The following is an 18,757-nucleotide window of genomic DNA, read 5'->3' as shown; positions in this document are numbered from 1 at the left end:
TCTGTGAGATGCAGGTTCCCTCGTGTGTGTGTGTGTGGGGGGGGTCTGTGAGATGCAGGTTCCCTCCTGTTGGGGAAGGTCTGGGAGGTGCAGGTCCCTCGTGTGTGTGTGTGTGGGGGGTCTGTGAGATGCATGTTCTCTCGTGTGTGTGGGTCCTGTGAGATGCAGGTTCCCTCCTGTGGGGGAAGGTCTGTGAGATGCAGGTTCCCTCATGTGTGGAGGAGGGTCTGTGAGATGCAGGTTCCTTCGTGTGGGGGGGTCTGTGAGGTGCCCGTGGTTTATTCTCCTTCATCATTTTCCACTGTCCCCGATGTTTTTGCCACAGCTATTCAAAGAACAAGTCATGGCATCTTACAGATTATATTTCAGAAGAAGCAGTCAGATAAGATTTTTTGCCTGACCAGAAGCTACATTTTTCTTTAGGAAAAGGAGTCCTTCAGTTAAAACATGAAAAGAAATCACTATGAATTTTCATCACAGAGCTTCCTGCCCCCAAAGACATATCTCTTGCAAAGGAACAGGCTGTCTGCCCAGGTGCTTGGAACTGGGAGTGGAGCCCGGAAAGCAGGTGTTTCCCCCCACACTAGGCATTAAAGCCTGACGTTCCTCAAATTTGTCTCTGTCCCCTGAGATCCCCTTCCGACCTTCATTCATCAGATGGTTCACACCTTTCCACAGTGCTGGCCCTGGGCAAGGGGCCAGATAGCGTCAGAAAGAGCAGTGTGCTCTGAGGACCACAGGCTTTTCATCTCTCCCCTCTTCTGTTCATTTAAAACTACCGGGAAAGGCCAGGCGCCGTGGCTCACACCTGTAATCCCAACACTTTGAGAGGTCAAGGCAGGTGTATTGCCTGAACCCAAGAGTTTGAGACCAGGTGCTGTAGTTTGAGCTACAGCAGGGGTCCTCAAACTACAGCCCGCCGAGGACATTTATCCAGCCCGCCAGTTGTTTTTGCCACTGCTGCCTGTCCTGCTTAGCAGCCTTCATCCTGGGGCTTGCAGTCCAGCCCTCCAACAGTCTGAGGGACAGTGAACTGGCCCCCTGTTTAAAGTTTGAGGACCCCTGAGCTAGAATGAGATTCCTTATCTAAAAAAAAAAAATGGCTGAGCATTGTGGCAGGAGTCTGTAGTCCTAGCTACTCGGGAGGCTGAGGCAAGAGGATGACTTGAACCCAGGAATGGAGGTTGCTGTGAGCTATGACACCAGAGCACTCTACTGAGAGTGACAAAGTGAGACTCTGTCTGGAAAAAAAAAAACCCTGTGAAGTAAAGATTTTCTCCAGGGACTGAGGATACACAGCTAGAAGGGACTGAGGATACACGGCCAGGAAGGGACTGAGGATACAAGGCCGGAAGGGACTGAGGGTACACGGCCGTAAGGGACTGAGGATACACGGCCAGGAAGGGACTGAGGGTACACGGCCAGAAGGGACTGCGGTGGGCTTCAATCCAGGTTTGGCTCCTAAGCCACATACCTTCTCCTCCTATTTTAGTCAAACAGCAAATACTTTCTGAAATCATCATGGCAACAATTTATATTATGATGTTTGAAAATTTCAGTTGCTCAGAATAGTCAGTAATAAATTTTATTAGTTTACCTCCATGTAACAAATATGGACACCTGTAAAAGTCGGAAGGAGGCCCAGGCTGTGGAACCTGTCGGGGGCTAGAGGCCTCTGCAGGTGCCTCTGACTTTCCCTCCTGACAGGCAAAGCAACACTCTGGTCTACACAGTTAAGAATCATTTGCTGCCGTCTGTGAAGCAGACAAGGAATATAACGAAACTGAGGCTCCTCTGTCAGTTCACGGAGTTTGTACAGCTCAGAAGACAGAAAATTATAATTTCATTGCTTTGTGATTACTTTGTAAATTAATAAGTAAAAATGCTGGAGGTGTACCCAACCCATGGGCATTGTATTTAGATCAAATTTGGGGGTAGAAATCACATTTCGAGGCATTCCAGTGCTGTGGCTCAGGCTTTCTGGAATTGCAGGCGATTATGCAGCTTTGGTAGTAGAATCTGCTGACTCAGGAGGGAGTGAGAGTCACAAGGGCCTGGGGGCTCTCTCCGCCTGTGCAACTGTGCTGTTTACAAGGACAGAGGCACCCAACCACTGGGCAGGTGAGGGGCAGGTGAAGACTGGCTTCCCTTACAGAGAAAGCCAAGAGCTGAAGTTCTAACCATTCTCCAAGTCCCCATAGAAGCAGACATCCTGTTTTTCCCTGTCATTGGCCCCCTAGGAGAAGAAAGACACAGAAGGGTATTTTCACTTACGTTATAATAAAGTGCACAGCTTCTGTTAAGAGACTATGTTCCCAAATTTTCCTGTTAACACCCTCTCCCTGCAGGCTGCATGATGAGACGTGAGAGTCCCCAGAATCCCAACTTCCCTCCTAAAATAACATCAGTCCTGCAGCTGTGTTAGTGCAACCCCTGCACTATGGAAAGGCAGTAATTCACTGAGCACAGCCTTCGATGGCCTCACTCCGGGGAAGTGAGCACATGAGTAGAAAGTCCAGTCCAGCACTGCACACAGGCACAGGGCGGGCGGAACAGTGCGAGTGGCCGGGAGGCAGCCACAGAGGAGGCCCGCAGTCTCCAGCACTGCTCCTCCCCGAAGGTTCTGTGTGCTTTTTGAAGGATTTTAGACCCTTCTTTTCCTTCAGCAACCCTTTCTGGAGGACCTGAGGCCATAGCTGAGGTGAATGAGCTCATACCACCCAAGAGGCCTGGGCTGCTCCTTGCTGCTGACCTGGGACCCACATCAGAGCCACCTGCCCAGAGGAGCCAGCAGCATCCCGGCCAGCATGCCCACCCCCTCCTCCAGGGAGCCTGCCAGGGGCTCCACCACCATCGGGACCCCAAGAGTGCCCCACCACCAGTAAGCAGCCTTTAAGCTGGGTACACGTACTTCTAAGAACATCCAGATCAGCACCCACCTTCTTCCCTGGTCCAGGGCACCCCACCTGCCTTTCAGTTGTTCACTTTCTTGAGCCTTAACATCTCAAATCAAAGGTTTAGACATAAATCTCTCATAATATGTCGAGTTTCACCAGATTTTTGCTGTCAAAGTACATAGAGCAAACGTACCCAAAGCACATACATAATTTCATTTCCTACAGCAAGATAAGAAACACCAGTTCCCTTCCTGTATTCCTGTATTGTAATACAGTTAATTTCTCCCTTAAAATCAATAAGGTCTTTAACAGCAAAGAATCTTAACTGTCAATGGCAGAAACAGGAATTAGAGTGGCACATTTTAGATCCCGAGTTCTGCATTCATAGTGACATTTGAGCTTGAACTTGCCTGAGGACACTTAACTCTGCTCTTTACTTTAGGAAAAAAAGAAAACACAACAGAAGGAAACACGTCTGGAGCTGGAAGGAAGTCAGTGCTGACCGTAGGGTCGGGAAAGTTGCAGGCGGACACCGGGAAAGGCACATGTCCCAAGCAGCTATTTCCAGATCTGAATCATTTTGTGATTATTGCCCTAAAAATGTGACTACAGTAAAAATATTCTTCTTGTTTTATTTGGAAGTAAGTGCCTTTTCTCTTTCATGAGGTAGCTTATTTTACCTAGAACGCTGTGGATTTAAATGTGATTCCCTTAGGAAGATGAAGTCTGCTCCTGAATTTGCTGCATACATGGCCCTAGACACCTGGTTTCTAGCTCAGCTTCTGTGAATGGTATTTTAAAAAATAACTGGAGCAGACTTTACCTCCTTCATGTTTACATGGATGGAGCTAGAAAATATTCTTCTTAGCAAAGTATCTCAAGAATGGAAGAAAAAGTATCCAATGTACTCAACCCTATTATGAAACTAACTGTTAGCCATCATAGGAAAGCTATAACCCAATTTTTGTCCAAGAATACGGGGAAAGGGGAGAGAGAGAGGAGGGGAAGGGGGGAGGATGGGTGAAGGGAGGGGGATTGCAGGGATCACGCCTATGATTTATCTTATAAGGGTACATGTGAATCTTTCTTAATGTGGATTATAAATGTCTTAACACAACTATGAGAATGACATGAAGGCTATGTTGGCCAACTGGATGAAAGTATTTCAAATTGTATATGGAAACAACACACTGTATCCCATGATAGTATTAATATGCACAAACATGATTTAACAATAAAAATAATAAAAAAATTATAAAAAATAAATAAATAACTGGAGCGATGTGGGAGGAGAAGCTGGTACCATGATCAGCTGCTCACTCCACAACCAAAGATGCCAAAAATTTTGTAATGAGAGAGAGAAAAACTAGAGCTATTAATTGTTTAAATGATGCTAAAATGTGACAAAACAGCCTGTGATGATGAAGTTTAACATTCCTGCTGCACTGCATTTAATCTCCGGCCGAGGCAGAAAGTCCTGCAGGTACTCAGCAGCAGCGGGGAGAGGCCACTCTGCCTGCCCTTCTCTGAGCAAAGTCACCTTCCCAGGTAATTTCCTCTGTTCTGAATCATTTGCTTTTCATGTCATTAAAAGCATGAAATTTATGAAAAGTGCAAATGAAAAGCTGTGAAATATTAGTGATAGTATTATAGGAAATAAAAATTAGGCAAATGTTAGCTTTATTTCCAAAAACAGGGGAGAGGTCATTCTAGAAATCACTGAATCCCATGTAGGATATCAATGCCCAGAAAAATGACAGAATAAATTACTGCACAGGTGGTCTACACACTAACTTGGTCCTACCTCCGAGACTGTCAGTGGGTCAGCAGACTCAGCAATGACAGGTAAGGAGACCCGGCTGTGGGGACGGCTTTGGTGGAGTCTCCCTGAAGCTCAGGGGAGTGAGGCTGGGATCACACCCAGGGCTTAATGAAGGCCTGGTTTGTAACCTCCTGAGGCACAAGAATGTGATGTCTCCACCAACCAACAACACCGTGTTCCAGAGGTTTGTAACTACCTAGCTGCCCACATGCAGCAGAACCACCCCGAGGAACCTGTCAAAATGCAGAGCCAGGCCCTGGGCAAAGGCTGTTTGGCTGCAACCCCTGAATGGGTCTGGGCTCAGAGGTGGCTTCACTGACAACCTGCCTTCGCCATCTCAGCAGGACTGCCCCTGCTCAGTGGACAAAACTCACGGGTCGCTAAGTCCGGCAGTCAGAGCTCAGGCCCCCACAGCACTGCCTTGAAACCTGATTCCAGAACATCACACTCCTGAGTCCTTCCCTCCTACTCACCCTCCTGCCTCCCCGGTGGGGTCTTTCCTTCATCTCTGCATCTCTAGCCCTGGTCCCATTGAGAGGGGGGACCTCGTCCTGTGGGACCTCATGCTGGCTCAGAGCTTTATGTTATCACGAAAACGCTGACACCCCTCACCTCTCAGGCTCCAGCTGGGACCTCTCCCAGAGGCTCACCCAGCCAGCTGCCCCGAGTGTGCATGTGGGCACATGGTGTCTGTGTGAGATCTGAAGTGGCACCGAGACGGGGTCAGTTCTGCTCTGCTCCTACACCGGATGAGCTCCCTGAGGCCTTTACGCAGGGATGGGGCCAGGGAGCCAGAGGGCCGGGCCGGGGATGTCTCACCGGTTGTCCTGCCCTGTGAGGTTGTGCACACCCCACCTCTAGCTCATCAGGACTGTCAACGGCCCTCGGAGAGAAGGCTGGCTCCAACTGTCTCTGGGCTCTTGCTCCAACACAGAGCTTGGCCTCTGAGTGTTCCCTACTAACTTCCCAATTCACTGATGAACTTCCGTATTCTGAACAAGATTTTTTACTCAGCACATCTGGCCAGTTCCCAGCAGCAGAAGGGCTGGCCGCACCCAGTCCACCACATCACTGGAAAGGGAAATAAAGGAAGGCCGTTCAACGGGGAGAAGCTCCGCAGCTTCACACAGGCAGTAGAGATGGGCACAAAGTCAGCCGCGCGTGCAGAGAGCCTCAGGAAGAGCAGCCTGGAGTGCCATCTGCGGCTGGGTCCCAGCGGCTCTTGGTCTCGGTCTTTGCTCCTCATAAAGCTTACTGCACCAGCAAGCACACACCGCTCAGGGCAGAGCCCTCAGGCAGGCTGTTTCTGCACAAGTTACTCTTTAAAAAACAACAGACATTTCAATCAGAAGGCCTCCATGCGAAGATGGGTTGGGTGACTTATTCAAGGGAACCCTGGACCACGCTGTAACCAGAGTTGAGCTCCTCTGACACCCACCCCTGCTCTGGGCAGCCCCCCTCCATCCTGACCAGGCAGTGGGCACCTCAGAGAGACCGTGCGAAGGGACTCCTGTGCCTTCTCTGCTCTGTGTCTCAGCAAACGTGTCTGCATTCGCTAGAGTGAGCAAATGTGACACAAAATTATAGCACCAACTACATTAGTCTTCAGTTCCTTAGGAAACCTCTTCTACAGAAAGTTTCCTTTCCATTCCTAAAGGGCTGAAGTTAGGAGAGCCTGTTAGCACCACCCTCGACATGCTACACTTGCTGGACCCAGGTAAAGTGGGAGGCCAAGGTTAAGAATAGTTTTACCGCAAGACCGCAGGAGGAGTGCATGGAAAATGCCAGATGAAATGTCATGATCACAGATAGAAGTGCTGAAATTCCAGTAGTGGCACCTGTTGCCTGAGCCAGGGGCCCTGCAGGCCAAGCCCTGACCTGCCAGTGCTCAGCTCCTGAACCGAGCACTCCATCTGCCACTTCCCCTGGCTGAGCTCCCCTCTTGCCCCTCCCGGGTCTTTCCCTATCTCTGTGCAGTGCCCACACACACAGCCATGAGCAAGGAGCGGCTGGTAGCCGAGGGTGCTGTCCAGCTCAGGAAGGGGTCTCAGCGGAGTTACTCTAGAGGCCGCAGGATGGTGCAGGGCTGGGCTGAAGACAGCACAGGGTGGGGGACATCAGAGAAAGGAGGGGCCATAGGAATAGCCCACAACTGTGCCTGCCTTCCTCCTCACCTTCCACCCAAACCCAAACCCTGCCTTTCTCCCCCACCCTGTTACTTCAGCTACTCAGAAAGTTTCTCTGGCTCTGATTTCCCCTCTGCTGTGAGGGCCCCACCCCTCAGGGCTTCTGTCTGGTGCCCACTGCCTGTCATCCCCTCAAATTATCTTCCCTTTCCTCTGTCTCACCCTCCCATCTGCTGGGATTTTTATAAATCGCAGGCTCTGCAAAGCGGCCTCTGCAGGCTGTGGTTATAGACATGCTGGGCAGATGGAGGGGCATATGGGGACCCCCCACAAGGACGTGCTGGTTGGAGTTTGGGGTGTCCTCCCCAGCACTAGCAGCTGGTCACTCCCTGGTGGGCTACTCTGATCTAAACAAGGCAGGTAAAGCAAACTCCTTAGGTCACCGATAAGGATGAATGATTTGGGAATAACTTCTGAGAGGATCCTGAGAGGCCCCGCAAGTGGGCAGCCTGACCACGGTCCACGGTGCAGCTTGACGTGGGCAAGTGTGCAGCTCGCAGTGATGCACCGGGGGATGAACGTGCCTCACAAGAACCTCACGGTGATTATGACCAAGAGCGGGAGCCACACAGGAAAGAGCCACTGAGCTATGTTTTAGGAAGAATGAGAAATGCCACCATGAATAAAAGGCAGCGGCTTCCGGGCCAGGCTGGTGGGCACAGAACACAAAGCGTCCTTTCACTCTGCGCACAAAGCCCGTGGTCTGCCAAGACGCAAGGCGCGTTCACAACTTCTGACCTGCGGACCTCCCTCCTCAGAACTTGTGGAAAAAACATGAAAAAATGGGAAGCAATGGAAATGTCCAGCAGTGGGAGAAGAATTCAGAAACCTATAACGTGTCCAGTAGAGGAAGGGTATGCAAGCTTTCAAACCGACTGTGCTGCTTCCAGCCACTCCAGAAGGATGAAATACTCAGGCATAAACTTACAAATTAAGCCTGCGGGTTAAAAATTGTAGAACACCACCAGAAGAAATCAGAGTTCTAAATCCATGGAGAGACACACCGTGTTGGTAAATGGTAAGACTCAACATGTTAACTGCCCACAAACCAATGGGTCGGCATGAGACAATTCCCATCAAAATCTGGGTAGGGCTTTCTGTAAGGCAGACAAGCTTATTCTAAAATTTGTATGAAAAAAAAGACTTATAATAGTAAAAATGATTTTGAAAACTAATGACTGGGAAGGATCGCTCTGCCAACGTGAAGGTCTGAACGTGGCTACAGTAACCGCCACAGTGAGCGCTGGTTAAGGGTCAGAAAGGCAGACGGAAGGAACAGAACAGAGCCCAGGAGCGGACGCGTTCACAGCGCACAGCTGGTCACAGCAGGGTGAAAGAGCAATTCCCTAGAGAAAGACAGCCCTTTCCACAAATGACGCTGGAGAGTGGGACATCCAGAGGAGAAAAAAATGAAAGGCATTTGACCAAACTCCCACAGCCTTAGAGAGATCAGTTGAAAATGGATCACAGACTTACACATAAAACATAAAACCATGAAACTTTTAGAAGAAAATGTAGGAGAAAATCTTCAGGACCTAGGCCCAGGAAAAACTTCTTAGGCACGACACCAAAGACATGATGCATAAGGGAAAACCCATAAATTGAACTTCATCCAATTTAAGGGCCTATTAAAGAGCTGAAAGGCAACTTACAGAGTGGAAGGAAGTATCTGTAACCTCACACCAGCAGAGGTCCCGCATCCGTAACACACAGAGAATTCTCAAGTCAACAGTGAAACCAAACGCACAATCCAGTTAGAAAGTGGACAAAGGGACATTTAACCACAGAAAGACAGACCGGCGCATGGACATGTGGTCAAGTCAGTCACTGGAGCGACGGGGACCACAGCACAGTGTCACTGCACACCTGTCAGTGTCGCTAAAAGCAAAGCATGCAGGACACAGGGAGGGTGCAGGGAGCCTCCCGCGCTGCAGGTGTGAACCTCTGCAAAACAGTCTGGACAGTTTCTTATAAAAGGAGACGCACTCTCCACCACGCGCCCCAGCGGCTGCATTCCCGGGCACTTCACGCAGAAGCCTGCACACGGTCCCCATCGCAGCTTTATGTGTAGTGCACGAACCACACAGCCCAGGTGTCCTTCAGCGGGGAACTACAGGGCTCTGGTGCTCCCGCGCGTCCACCCATTTCAGCTGCACTGAAATATAATGCAAAATTTAAGGCAAAATTGTGGATTTTAAAAAGCAAATAAGATCAAAGAACTTGCTAGAAGGGGGAAAAAGGATGGAAGTCAATGGAGAAGTTTTGGACATCGTCTCTAGGTCAAGGAACAAGCCTGCTGATTGGTGATAAAGACAGACACAATATTTCTAAAACTTTAAAATGTTTTATACTCAACAGGTAAGATTCCTCTTGGGCACACAGAATTCCTATCAGGGTATAGATGACAAATATAAACATGTACAATATTGGTGGCAACAGAGACTGTCCAGCACGCAGGTAGCTGGACAAAGTTCATAGTTTGTTTGTTTTTTTTAAACCAGAGGGTGGGGGTATCTGGGGATGGGTGGTTACTGGAAACTGACAAACCAAAAAAATTATTTAAAAGTGAAATTAGGTACTACATCCGTAATAGCTAATTTGATAACTTAGTAAACTATGATAAATTTAGTTCCCTTAAACTAGTTTTCTAGCAATGATGGATATGATTTTTCTTGAATTGTCATTAATAGCAATGAACCCCAAGGAAGGAGATTGTGTCTAGAGGAACACGTGTGCTGGGTTAGTGATCCCTTCATCTTCAGGAAGCTTCAGTGTGGGTGGGGTTCCTCGACATATAAATGAGGTGTGTGGGGTGACGGGAGGGAGCGGCCCTTGTCAAGACAGGTTCTAATGTACTCCCAGCTGCTGTGCCCGTGTCCTGCCAGAAACAGACCATCTTCATCATCCTCGGGAAGAAGCAAGGCCAGTTTGCTCAGTTTTGCTCAGCAGAGTTTTGGGAGACCTGGGACCCGAGGCTGCCCCTCTGTGAGCACCGGTTTTTCTATTCCGAGGATTCTTGCAAATTCAGGCAAGAAACTACCAGGAACTTGGGAATGAAGCTCAGATGATTTCAGGGTGACGTGCAGTTTCTCCCTTATCAGTTTCCAAAACTTCTGGACAAAAACCTCATTCAAAGGAGTTCACTAAATAACCACCCTTCTTTTGCTCCTTTTTAAGAAAAGACAGCCTGGTTATTTTACATTTTAAAGATTATGAAACATTTTGGCTCAGACTTTTCCGATGGCCCCCCAGCCCTCTGGCTGTCACACTGCCCGCTGCCCAGTCCTGCAGAACTGTCAGGCCCGGGAGAGGTTGGCACAAAACTCTAACTCAAATGGGATTAAGCTAACTGTTGAAACCCACACATGCCTTAATGTTGGCCAATATGAGCTGTCAATTACAGATTTCCAAACAGTCATGTGCATAGAGGGGTGTGTCAAGGGAGGGGCAACTGAAGCAGCGTACACAGCACTGTGCCCTTCCAGACTGTCTTAGACACCACTGCATTACACCCCCACTTCCCTCATTATTCACAGACACCAAAGGCTGAGACCCTAAAGACCCATTGCAGGCTCCCAGAGGAGTCTGAACACTGCAACTTCACTCCCTAACAGATAGATTCCATCTTCTGAGAGATCCTTGAACCCAGTGACGTGTGAGGCCATTTGAAAGAAGCTCTCAGACTCAAGAAACTCTTACTGGAGAAACTGCAGGTTTTGCAGAGACAATATCAATTTCATTATTCACCAAGCAGGCCACATTTTGTATTAATGCCTGTTTTATTCTGTTGAATCCCTTCCTGCCTAGGAAGGTGCCTGGCACAGCCTTACTCAGAAAGTATTTGCGTAATAAATCAATGAACCCTCTTGCCTGGCAGTTCCCAGCATACCCTGCTCACATGCGAGGCTGCAGAACCACCAATCCGTGTGGCACGACCCACCTGCACAGTGAGAGTCAATCCCTGTTTATGGCATAAGACGAAGGCTTGAGAACTCTCTATACCCCTAAAGTCATTCATTATTGGCATTACACATAATTTTTAAGTTCAAAGAATTCACACTATAAAAGTTGTTTTAAAAAAATCTAGCCTAGCTTGAGATCTGGCAAAATACTTTGGCCGCATTTGACAATTGTATAATTGTAGGTGTCCAGTTCCCCATCTGCCTGCCAGAGACTTTGGTGACAGGAGAGAAAATCCCAGCAGGTTTCTGAAGGTCCTATAGTAGTACATGAAAAAGTTAACTATTTATATTACAGAAAGTGGTTTGGGAACTTGGTTAGAAAACCCATCTGTGCAGGATACTGCTCTGAGCTGCTAAGTAGAAGGTCTGTTGTTCTCTTCACACCAAGAAGACCAACTCTTTCCTGGAGGCCTGGCAGGGATGGACCATGCACCAGGCCTATCCCCACAGGCAGGTGTCCTGGCAACAGGTGCAGGCACACAAGGGCCTTGTTAGGAATTCTGTAGTCTGGCAATGACACTAATGTTCTAGGTTCTATTAACACCTTAAAATCTGAACAATTTCATTACCATCAGTACATGAGCACACACCAATATACTGCTAAATTTAAAATCCTCACACCTTGAAGGTATCAGTCCACTGTCCACTTACTCATATTTAGTCACACTTTTTTTTTAAAGCTAAACTCCTTAAGGCGAGATGATGCTTACGAGAAACAGGAGTCATTAACCACAAACGGTAACCGCTGGTGGAGCCAGGAGCCGCGAGAGCCCTGGGCAGAGAGGGGGAACCTGAGAGGTACCCTCACTGACGAGTCGGGTCCCTCCCTCTTCCCTGCTGTGTCTCTGACCTGGGTCAGCAGGACCCCATGGTCACATTGTCACCACTTCTGGGCCAAATGCAGAGCGCCACTCGACATGCACTTGGCGCATGTCTGCTGCCACCCAAGGGGACACGTAAAAAGGAACCCAGCCCCCTGGCATCTGGTTTGAATGTTTCCAAATTGCTCTTCTTTTCCAGAATGACAGTCTTGGACATTAGTGCAAATCCTGCCCAGGACACAGCCCTGCTGAAAATTGCAGAGAGTTATGTCAAAGTCTGCTCATGGGAAACTGGTATCTGCACCTCGGAGTGAGTGTCCTCTGCAGGCTGCCCTCAAACAGTGGCTGGAAACTGCACCGTGTGTGTGCATATGTGTGTGTGTGCATGCTTGTGTATGTGTGCATGTGTGCATATGTGTGCATATGTGTGTGCATACATGTGCGTGTGTATGTGTGCATATGTGTGTGTGCATCTGTGTGTTGGGGGTACATGGTATTATCTACTGCAGTTCTTGGAGGAGGACAACTTGGAGCTGCTCTCACTGAAGCAGCTGATAGAGTTCATGAGTTCAGCTTTCTGCTACTTCTTCCCACAGGGTGACATATTTTTCTTATTATACTTGGAACTTTTCAAAGAATGGTTACCCAGGAAGTCACTAAGCCCTTTTCCCAGAACGGAGAGACCAGCAAACTGCCACTGGTTCATGCACACTCTGACTTCTGCTTCAAGCCTCATGACTAACACAGTCCCGACTGCCACTCCAGTTTTCTAAAGCTGAGAGTGTCATAAAGCTTAACCTCCTCCTTTTGTTGTGAAAACTGGATGCAAAGAGGAATTAACAATTGAACTAGAAGCTGCTGGCAAATAAAAATCCCACAGGAATTTCTGCTCCACTCCGGCTCCTCTTCCCAGCACCGGACGTGCATCCTGTGGGAGGCAGAGAGACACACGGACGGCAGGACCCCAGGCTGTGCCAAAGCCACCGGCTGCAGCTGGGGTGCTGAGGTCCCATCGCAGGGCAGGGCCCAGGACAGCTGGGAGCCAGGCAGCAAACAAGCCTGAAAGAGCTTTGGTTTTGATGTTTTTTAGAGGAAATGGTCAGACCTTCTGTCCCTGGGAGAAGCTCCCTGCAGCAGGAGTCCTGACCCAGGGCGGAGGAGATTCTCTGCCCAGAGTGAGGCTCAGAGCGCACAGATCTCACGAGCACTCAGGGCCCAGAACACGGGAAACTCCGAGTTTCACAAAGGTAAACCGGTAATTTGCGCAGCCAGGCTGATTTAGAAGTGACTTCTCTTCTCCTTCCCCCACGGAGCTAGAATACTATTCAAGTGACAACAGAAATCATCAGCTCATGAAACACCACGTAAAAATCACCAGCGCTCCCACACACTGCTGGTCTGAACCAGGAGCATGCCACCTAAGCAGATGGGGTTTCCCTGTGGGCACGCTGGGTTTCGAGAGGGGAAGGGTCCTCCAGTGAAATCATTCCTGCATCTCTGCGCTAGAGACATCCCCAACCCCAATGCCTGAGATGTCCTTGTTCTGAAAGAGAACAAAGAAGGAAGCTCCCACCCCTCACCCAGCCCTGCCCCTCCTCCCCATGAGTCAGAATAGTGGGCTGGGTCACCTTGCTCACGGGGAAGAGCACATTTCAGGCAGACCCTGGTGGGAGGAAGGAAAGAGGCGAGAAGAGGTGTCCTCTGGAGAAGGGCTGGCCACCAGCGGGGGTGGGGTGGGGTGGGGTGGGGAGTCCCAGGGTATTAGAGCTGGGAAGGGGGAGTCTGGGGTGGGGGGCTACTGAGCTCAGCCGGGAAATCTTGGAGGATAGAAGAGACTTTCTCCTATAATTCAGAGACTATGGACATGCTCTTCCCTGGGAGCCAGTCTTCGGGGGTGCAGTGACCAGCCTGGTGTCCTGGGCTGCAGGATATCAACAGGTGTCCCCTGATGCTCAGGACCCTCACTGCAGCCCCAGGGTTGCAGGGTGGCTTGCCCCACCCTGCCCAGCCCCGGTTTCAGGCAAGGCCATGCCTACTGGGTGCGCACTTCATCCAGACGGACTCCTCCCAGTTTCAGGCAAGGCCATGCCCACTGGGTGCCCACTTCATCCAGACCGACTCCTCCCAGTTTCAGGCAAGGCCATGCCCACTGGGTGCCCACTTCATCCAGACCGACTCCTCCAGGTTTCAGGAGTGGCCATGCCCACTGGGTGCCCACTTCATCTAGACCGACTCCTCCAGGTTTCAGGAGTGGCCATGCCCACTGGGTGCCCACTTCATCCAGACCGACTCCTCTGCCTCATAGGTCACTGGCTGTTGACGTGACAGTCACTGCATTTTCATTTTTCTTGGCTTGTGAGTCCACAGTGACTTTCCTCCTAGTACCCGACATTATGGGAAGAGACAGTGCTGCAGCCTTTGAAACAGGCCTTCAGGCCCTGGCTCCCTTCAGCACACCAGCCCTCCTTGTAGGACGGGAGGTCCGGGCAAGCTGTGCTGAGAGTCGCTCAGCACTGAGGAGATAGCAGAGCCCCCTGTGTCCCACCACCGGGTGTGTCCTGGAACAGACCCAGGCGTGCCCAGGCAGCCCAGGGAACAGCCAAACCTTCCTTTATCATCAAAGTGACAAAATTCAAAAGAGAACCTGAGGCTGCTGTCCAGCTGCACACAGCCCCTCTGACCCCACATGCACACCGGGCGTCCCTGTTCTAGGTGCTGCCCACAGCTTTCTAGCAGTTTCCACCAGAAACCCAAACAAAACACAACAAAAACTGCCAGCACTCTGTCAAAATAAAATCCTCTAATAAACATTTTCCATTCTCTCACCACAGCAGACAGAGACGCAGGTTGGAGGCGGGCACGATGGCGTGACTGGGCTGCAGCTGTCCTGTGCTCTGGCCACGTCCAGGAACTTTCAAGTTAGGCAAACACCAAGAGGCCCAAACACCAACACCCAGGCCCTGAGGGCTGGGGGCAGGGACCAGCACCTCCTGCTCTCATCCTGCTTTGCCAAACATACCAATTTATCTCCCAGTTGCCTACTGCCACTGACCCTGCAGACCAGATGGGCAGAGCATGCTGTGACCATCACCCTGGCTCTGCTGAAGTGCCCCTCCCCCCAGCTGCTGGCAGGTGGCTCCGTCCCACACACACAGGCCAGGGACAACTGCAGCCTGGGTGTGCACAGGACACGTCCTGCAGGGTGAATGGCCTGGCCATGGAGTGTTCTTCCAGCACAGAGAGCAGAGGTGACTCCTCAGCACACTCAGATCAACACAGACAGGGTCCTGGCCACCACGTCCCCCACATACTCTCCATGGTGGAGCAGCTCGGGGTACTCTGGAGCTGGGTCGTTCTCCTGGACTCAATTCAGATTACCTTGAAGTTCTGCTCGTGGAGATTGCGGGAAGGTGAACAGACTATGATGCTAAGATCTTTTCTGCACAGAATCCTAGTTGGGTAGTGGGGCCAGGTCTGAGAGTGTCTCTGTCACCTGAGTAGAAAGGGAGACAATCAGCTCCTGTGTTTGTGTGCCTGTGTGTTATTGAGACAGTTTTAATGACATATCATGTCATACATTAGGTGTACAGAAAAGTTCAGATAACTTAAGGAGATAATAGAGTCCTACTACAAGAAAGTCAGTTAATCCCAGGAAATCTCGAGGTTGGAATCAATCCTGAAATCCTCCAACCTCTACACATGGAGAGCCCTGACTCTGTGCCCCTCACTGCCCTCACATTTCATATGACAACTTGCAAAACGTTTGCACTCCAGATCACTAATGTGCCGTCCAAAAAAGAAAAGGGACTACAGCAGTGGGTTAGTCAGGGCCTTCAGAAGCACAAGATCAGTAGGAGCTTTGGGGGAGAAGGGAGAAAAGAGCATCACGGATTAATTATAGAAATTGGTTCATACTCAGGAGGTGACGTGTCCCAGGGTCTGCAGCCAGCCAGCTGGGGACCCAGGAGAGCTGATGCTGGGTTCCAGCCCTGAGGCCGGAGACAACCAGAGTCCCACCTGGACCAGCTCACTCAGGGGGGCAGGAAGACCCCCTTGCTCTGTTCTATCCAGGCCTTTGACGGGTGGGGAAGGCCTCACACACAGGGGAGGATGGTGCTGAGCCTGACTCAGTCTCTCAATCTGAATGTTAAACCAGCCACAGATCCACAGACATCTGCACAGATACACCAAGAGCTTTCATCTCAGTATCTGTGTGCCCCGAGGCCCAGTCAAGGTGACACATGAAGGAGACAGTGCCACCCAGGGACTGCTGTGTGCCGAGGGCAACACTCGAGAGCCAGTGGGGATGGGGGAGGCACGAGGCACATGGCGTCTCAGCCACTTTCCTGATAAGACAGTGCCCACGCCTGGGGTGTGTGGACGTGCTGTGGTACCACTGTTAGTGGCTGGCCCTGTTAAAAAAAAAAAAGCAGATGCCATTAAGAGGTGGTGAGCCCGTGGGGCCCAGAAAACCCCGCATGGGGTGGGGGGCCTGGAATCAGGGGCGTCCTGACCGCTGGCTCTAGGCACGTCCCCACGGGGATGCAGCACAGTGAGCTGCTGCAGTCTTAGAGAAGGGGACATCTGGTGTTTCAAGCACTTTCTGTGAAGCAGAAACCCTTGACAGATTATCATATTAGAGTTTCAGTGTTGTTATGCTATTTGGAGGAAAGTGTTGTGCTTTTGAATTAGTTAAACTGGGAACATAATATAATTCCTGTCATTTAAAGTAAAGGTGCACCTGCTCCTGATATTGGAGAACGTATCATCCCCCGTCTCCCGGGAGAGGATTAGACTTGGGCCAGAGGAGGCCTCTGGAGCTGGGAGGTGATGCTCTAAGCACCTCTATGTTGGTTTTCGGTGGGCAGTGGGAACTCAGGGAAAAATAGTTTTTCAATCTCTTTTTACAGGCCTGGAAGCATGTAACTCAGGAGAAAGTGTGTGGGTGGGAGAACATGGCTCTTACTGCACCTGCTCATCCTCCCAGTGTGTGTCAGCCCAACGTGGGAACCTTTAGCTGCATCCTGGACGCCTAAACCACCACACAGGCGCAGCGCGGTGGGGCCCACGTGCTCAGGGACAAGTGCTTTTCTGCTTAATGACGGCATTGTCATAAGTGCCTACATGGCATATCAGAAAATGGCCTAGTAGACTTTGCCACTGAGTTCAGTAGCTTCTAGAGGTAAAAATGATGAGCATGGCGTCCTCACTGGTACCAGTGTTCTGTGCTAGAACAGAACCAGTGATCCCTACTTTATAAGAACTATCAACTTTCTTCTCATGAGGTTGAGAAGAAATGGGGGAAAGACGTACAGGAAGGCTGACAGAGACGCAAACCGTGCGTCCTCCCACTGGCTGTGTGATTAGACAGAGAGTCATGCTCAGCCGAGAGCAGGCCACCTATGGAGGTACCAGACGCCCAGGGTGGGACCCGCGTGCCAGGCCACCCCAGCCGTGGGATGTGGGGTGCATATTTCATTTGATGTGCTTCAGTGAAATGCAGACCTTTATTCCAAAGAACAACTATTCTTAGCATTTCTTTCAAGGTCTTGTAACAAGCACCTTATAATACAATAAATAATAACCGAACTCAATGAAGGCAGACAAAAAGATAAATTACCAGCCCAACAAGACAGCCTACTATTGTTTTCCCGACAGAGCAAATAGTCTAAGACACCGTGCCAGAAGCTGCCTGAGGAACAATGACCCCTTCCACACACGTCCCGTAAAACATCCGATCAGAATTCAGAAGGGACCAGGCAGGGCCTCGATATGCTCAGGGGGAATTTCAGGGCTTTGTGAGAAACACAAGCCCTTTGTGGCCGGGACATCATAGTGGAGAAAAAGAAAAGAGGAGAGGTCATCATAGTGTCCAGCACAAGGGAAGGGAGACAGGAGGGGCCGTGGGGGCCGGGCACAGGGCAGGGGGCAGAGATGTGCTCTTGCCTTATGGCCCTATTTTTCTTCTTCCTGGACCCTTCCTCAATCATAAAGAAATACCACCAGTGGTCACTTATTCCCAGCAGGTGACCTGCTCTGCAGTCCTTTGGGGGCATATTTCTCAGTCCAAAGTGGTGTTTCCCTCTACCCAGGCGACAACCCCCAATGTAGACTCCGTCAGAAAAAAGGGCTCAACCCATCTGCTACTGAGTGCTCCTGTTTTCAGTGTCAAGAACAGTGACAGAGAAGGACTTCCTCCTCCAGGCTGGTGGCCCACCACCTGTACTGCTGTCCCAAAGCCCTCACGCCTCGTTCTGGAGGCCTGAGAGGCCGGCATTCCAGAGCCCAACCTGCTAACACGTTTCTGTCCTTGCCCATCTCATGACCCCTTGAGTCTTGACCCAGACCCCGCCTTATCCCTGGTGCCCTGAACCTTTGGTCTCGCTCCCCTCATGCTCTGCCATCCGTCTTCAATCCCGCCCACCTTCCCCACCTGCCCTCGGTCATTTCCCTCCCAGGTAACAAGTGCTGCTGTGCTTGTTTCCTCACAGACCTGTCGGACACCTGCTCTTTCCCTTCTCAGCCACGGTTTCTGAAGCAGGAAGTCAGTCCCTCCCTGCCTTCCCCTGCCCCAAGGCACCTTCCAAAGCCATGGAAGGGGCGGGGAGGGGGGGTGGGCCTGCAGATGTCTCTCCGTGCTCACCAGCTCAAAGCTGGCCTCTACTGGGAGAGCCCATACCTGGGGTCACCCCTGCCTTGCAGAAATGCTAAGCAGGAAGTTTCTAGGAGGAGGGACAGCTGAAGGAGTTTCAGAAACAGTTTCTATCAAGTTGCTGTTGCATCTGTGGTGCACACCTTGCTCTGAAACTTCAACAAGTCTGTTTACACACAGACTCTGGAGAGGGTGGCCCTGCAGCGATCAGATAGAAGAGGCTGATGCCCCCACTGTGGCTGTGCCAGAGGGAGCAAGAAGGGAGCAAGTGGCCTGCAGGAGTTGCCATGGTGACTGCCATGGAGCACCAAGCAGGTGGGTGTGTAAGACACTGGACAGAGCCTTCTGCAAACACGTCACCAAGCTGGTGGGTGTGTAAGGCACTGGACAGAGCCTTCTGCAAACACGTCACCAAGC

General features: G+C 50.5%; 1 protein-coding gene across 1 annotated transcript in view; it reads right to left on the bottom strand.

Annotated features, from left to right (window-relative positions):
- The window catches only part of RPS6KA2 (ribosomal protein S6 kinase A2), a 164,225-nt gene that overhangs the window by 84,799 nt on the left and 60,669 nt on the right, over positions 1-18,757 (bottom strand). The window lies entirely within an intron of this gene.

The sequence above is a fragment of the Otolemur garnettii genome, unplaced genomic scaffold (assembly GCF_000181295.1).
Source record: "Otolemur garnettii isolate 467f Iridium unplaced genomic scaffold, OtoGar3 scaffold00056, whole genome shotgun sequence".
Lineage (NCBI taxonomy): Eukaryota > Metazoa > Chordata > Mammalia > Primates > Galagidae > Otolemur > Otolemur garnettii.
Note: the sequence above shows the minus strand (reverse complement) of the source record. Positions and strands in the feature narration are given on the sequence as shown.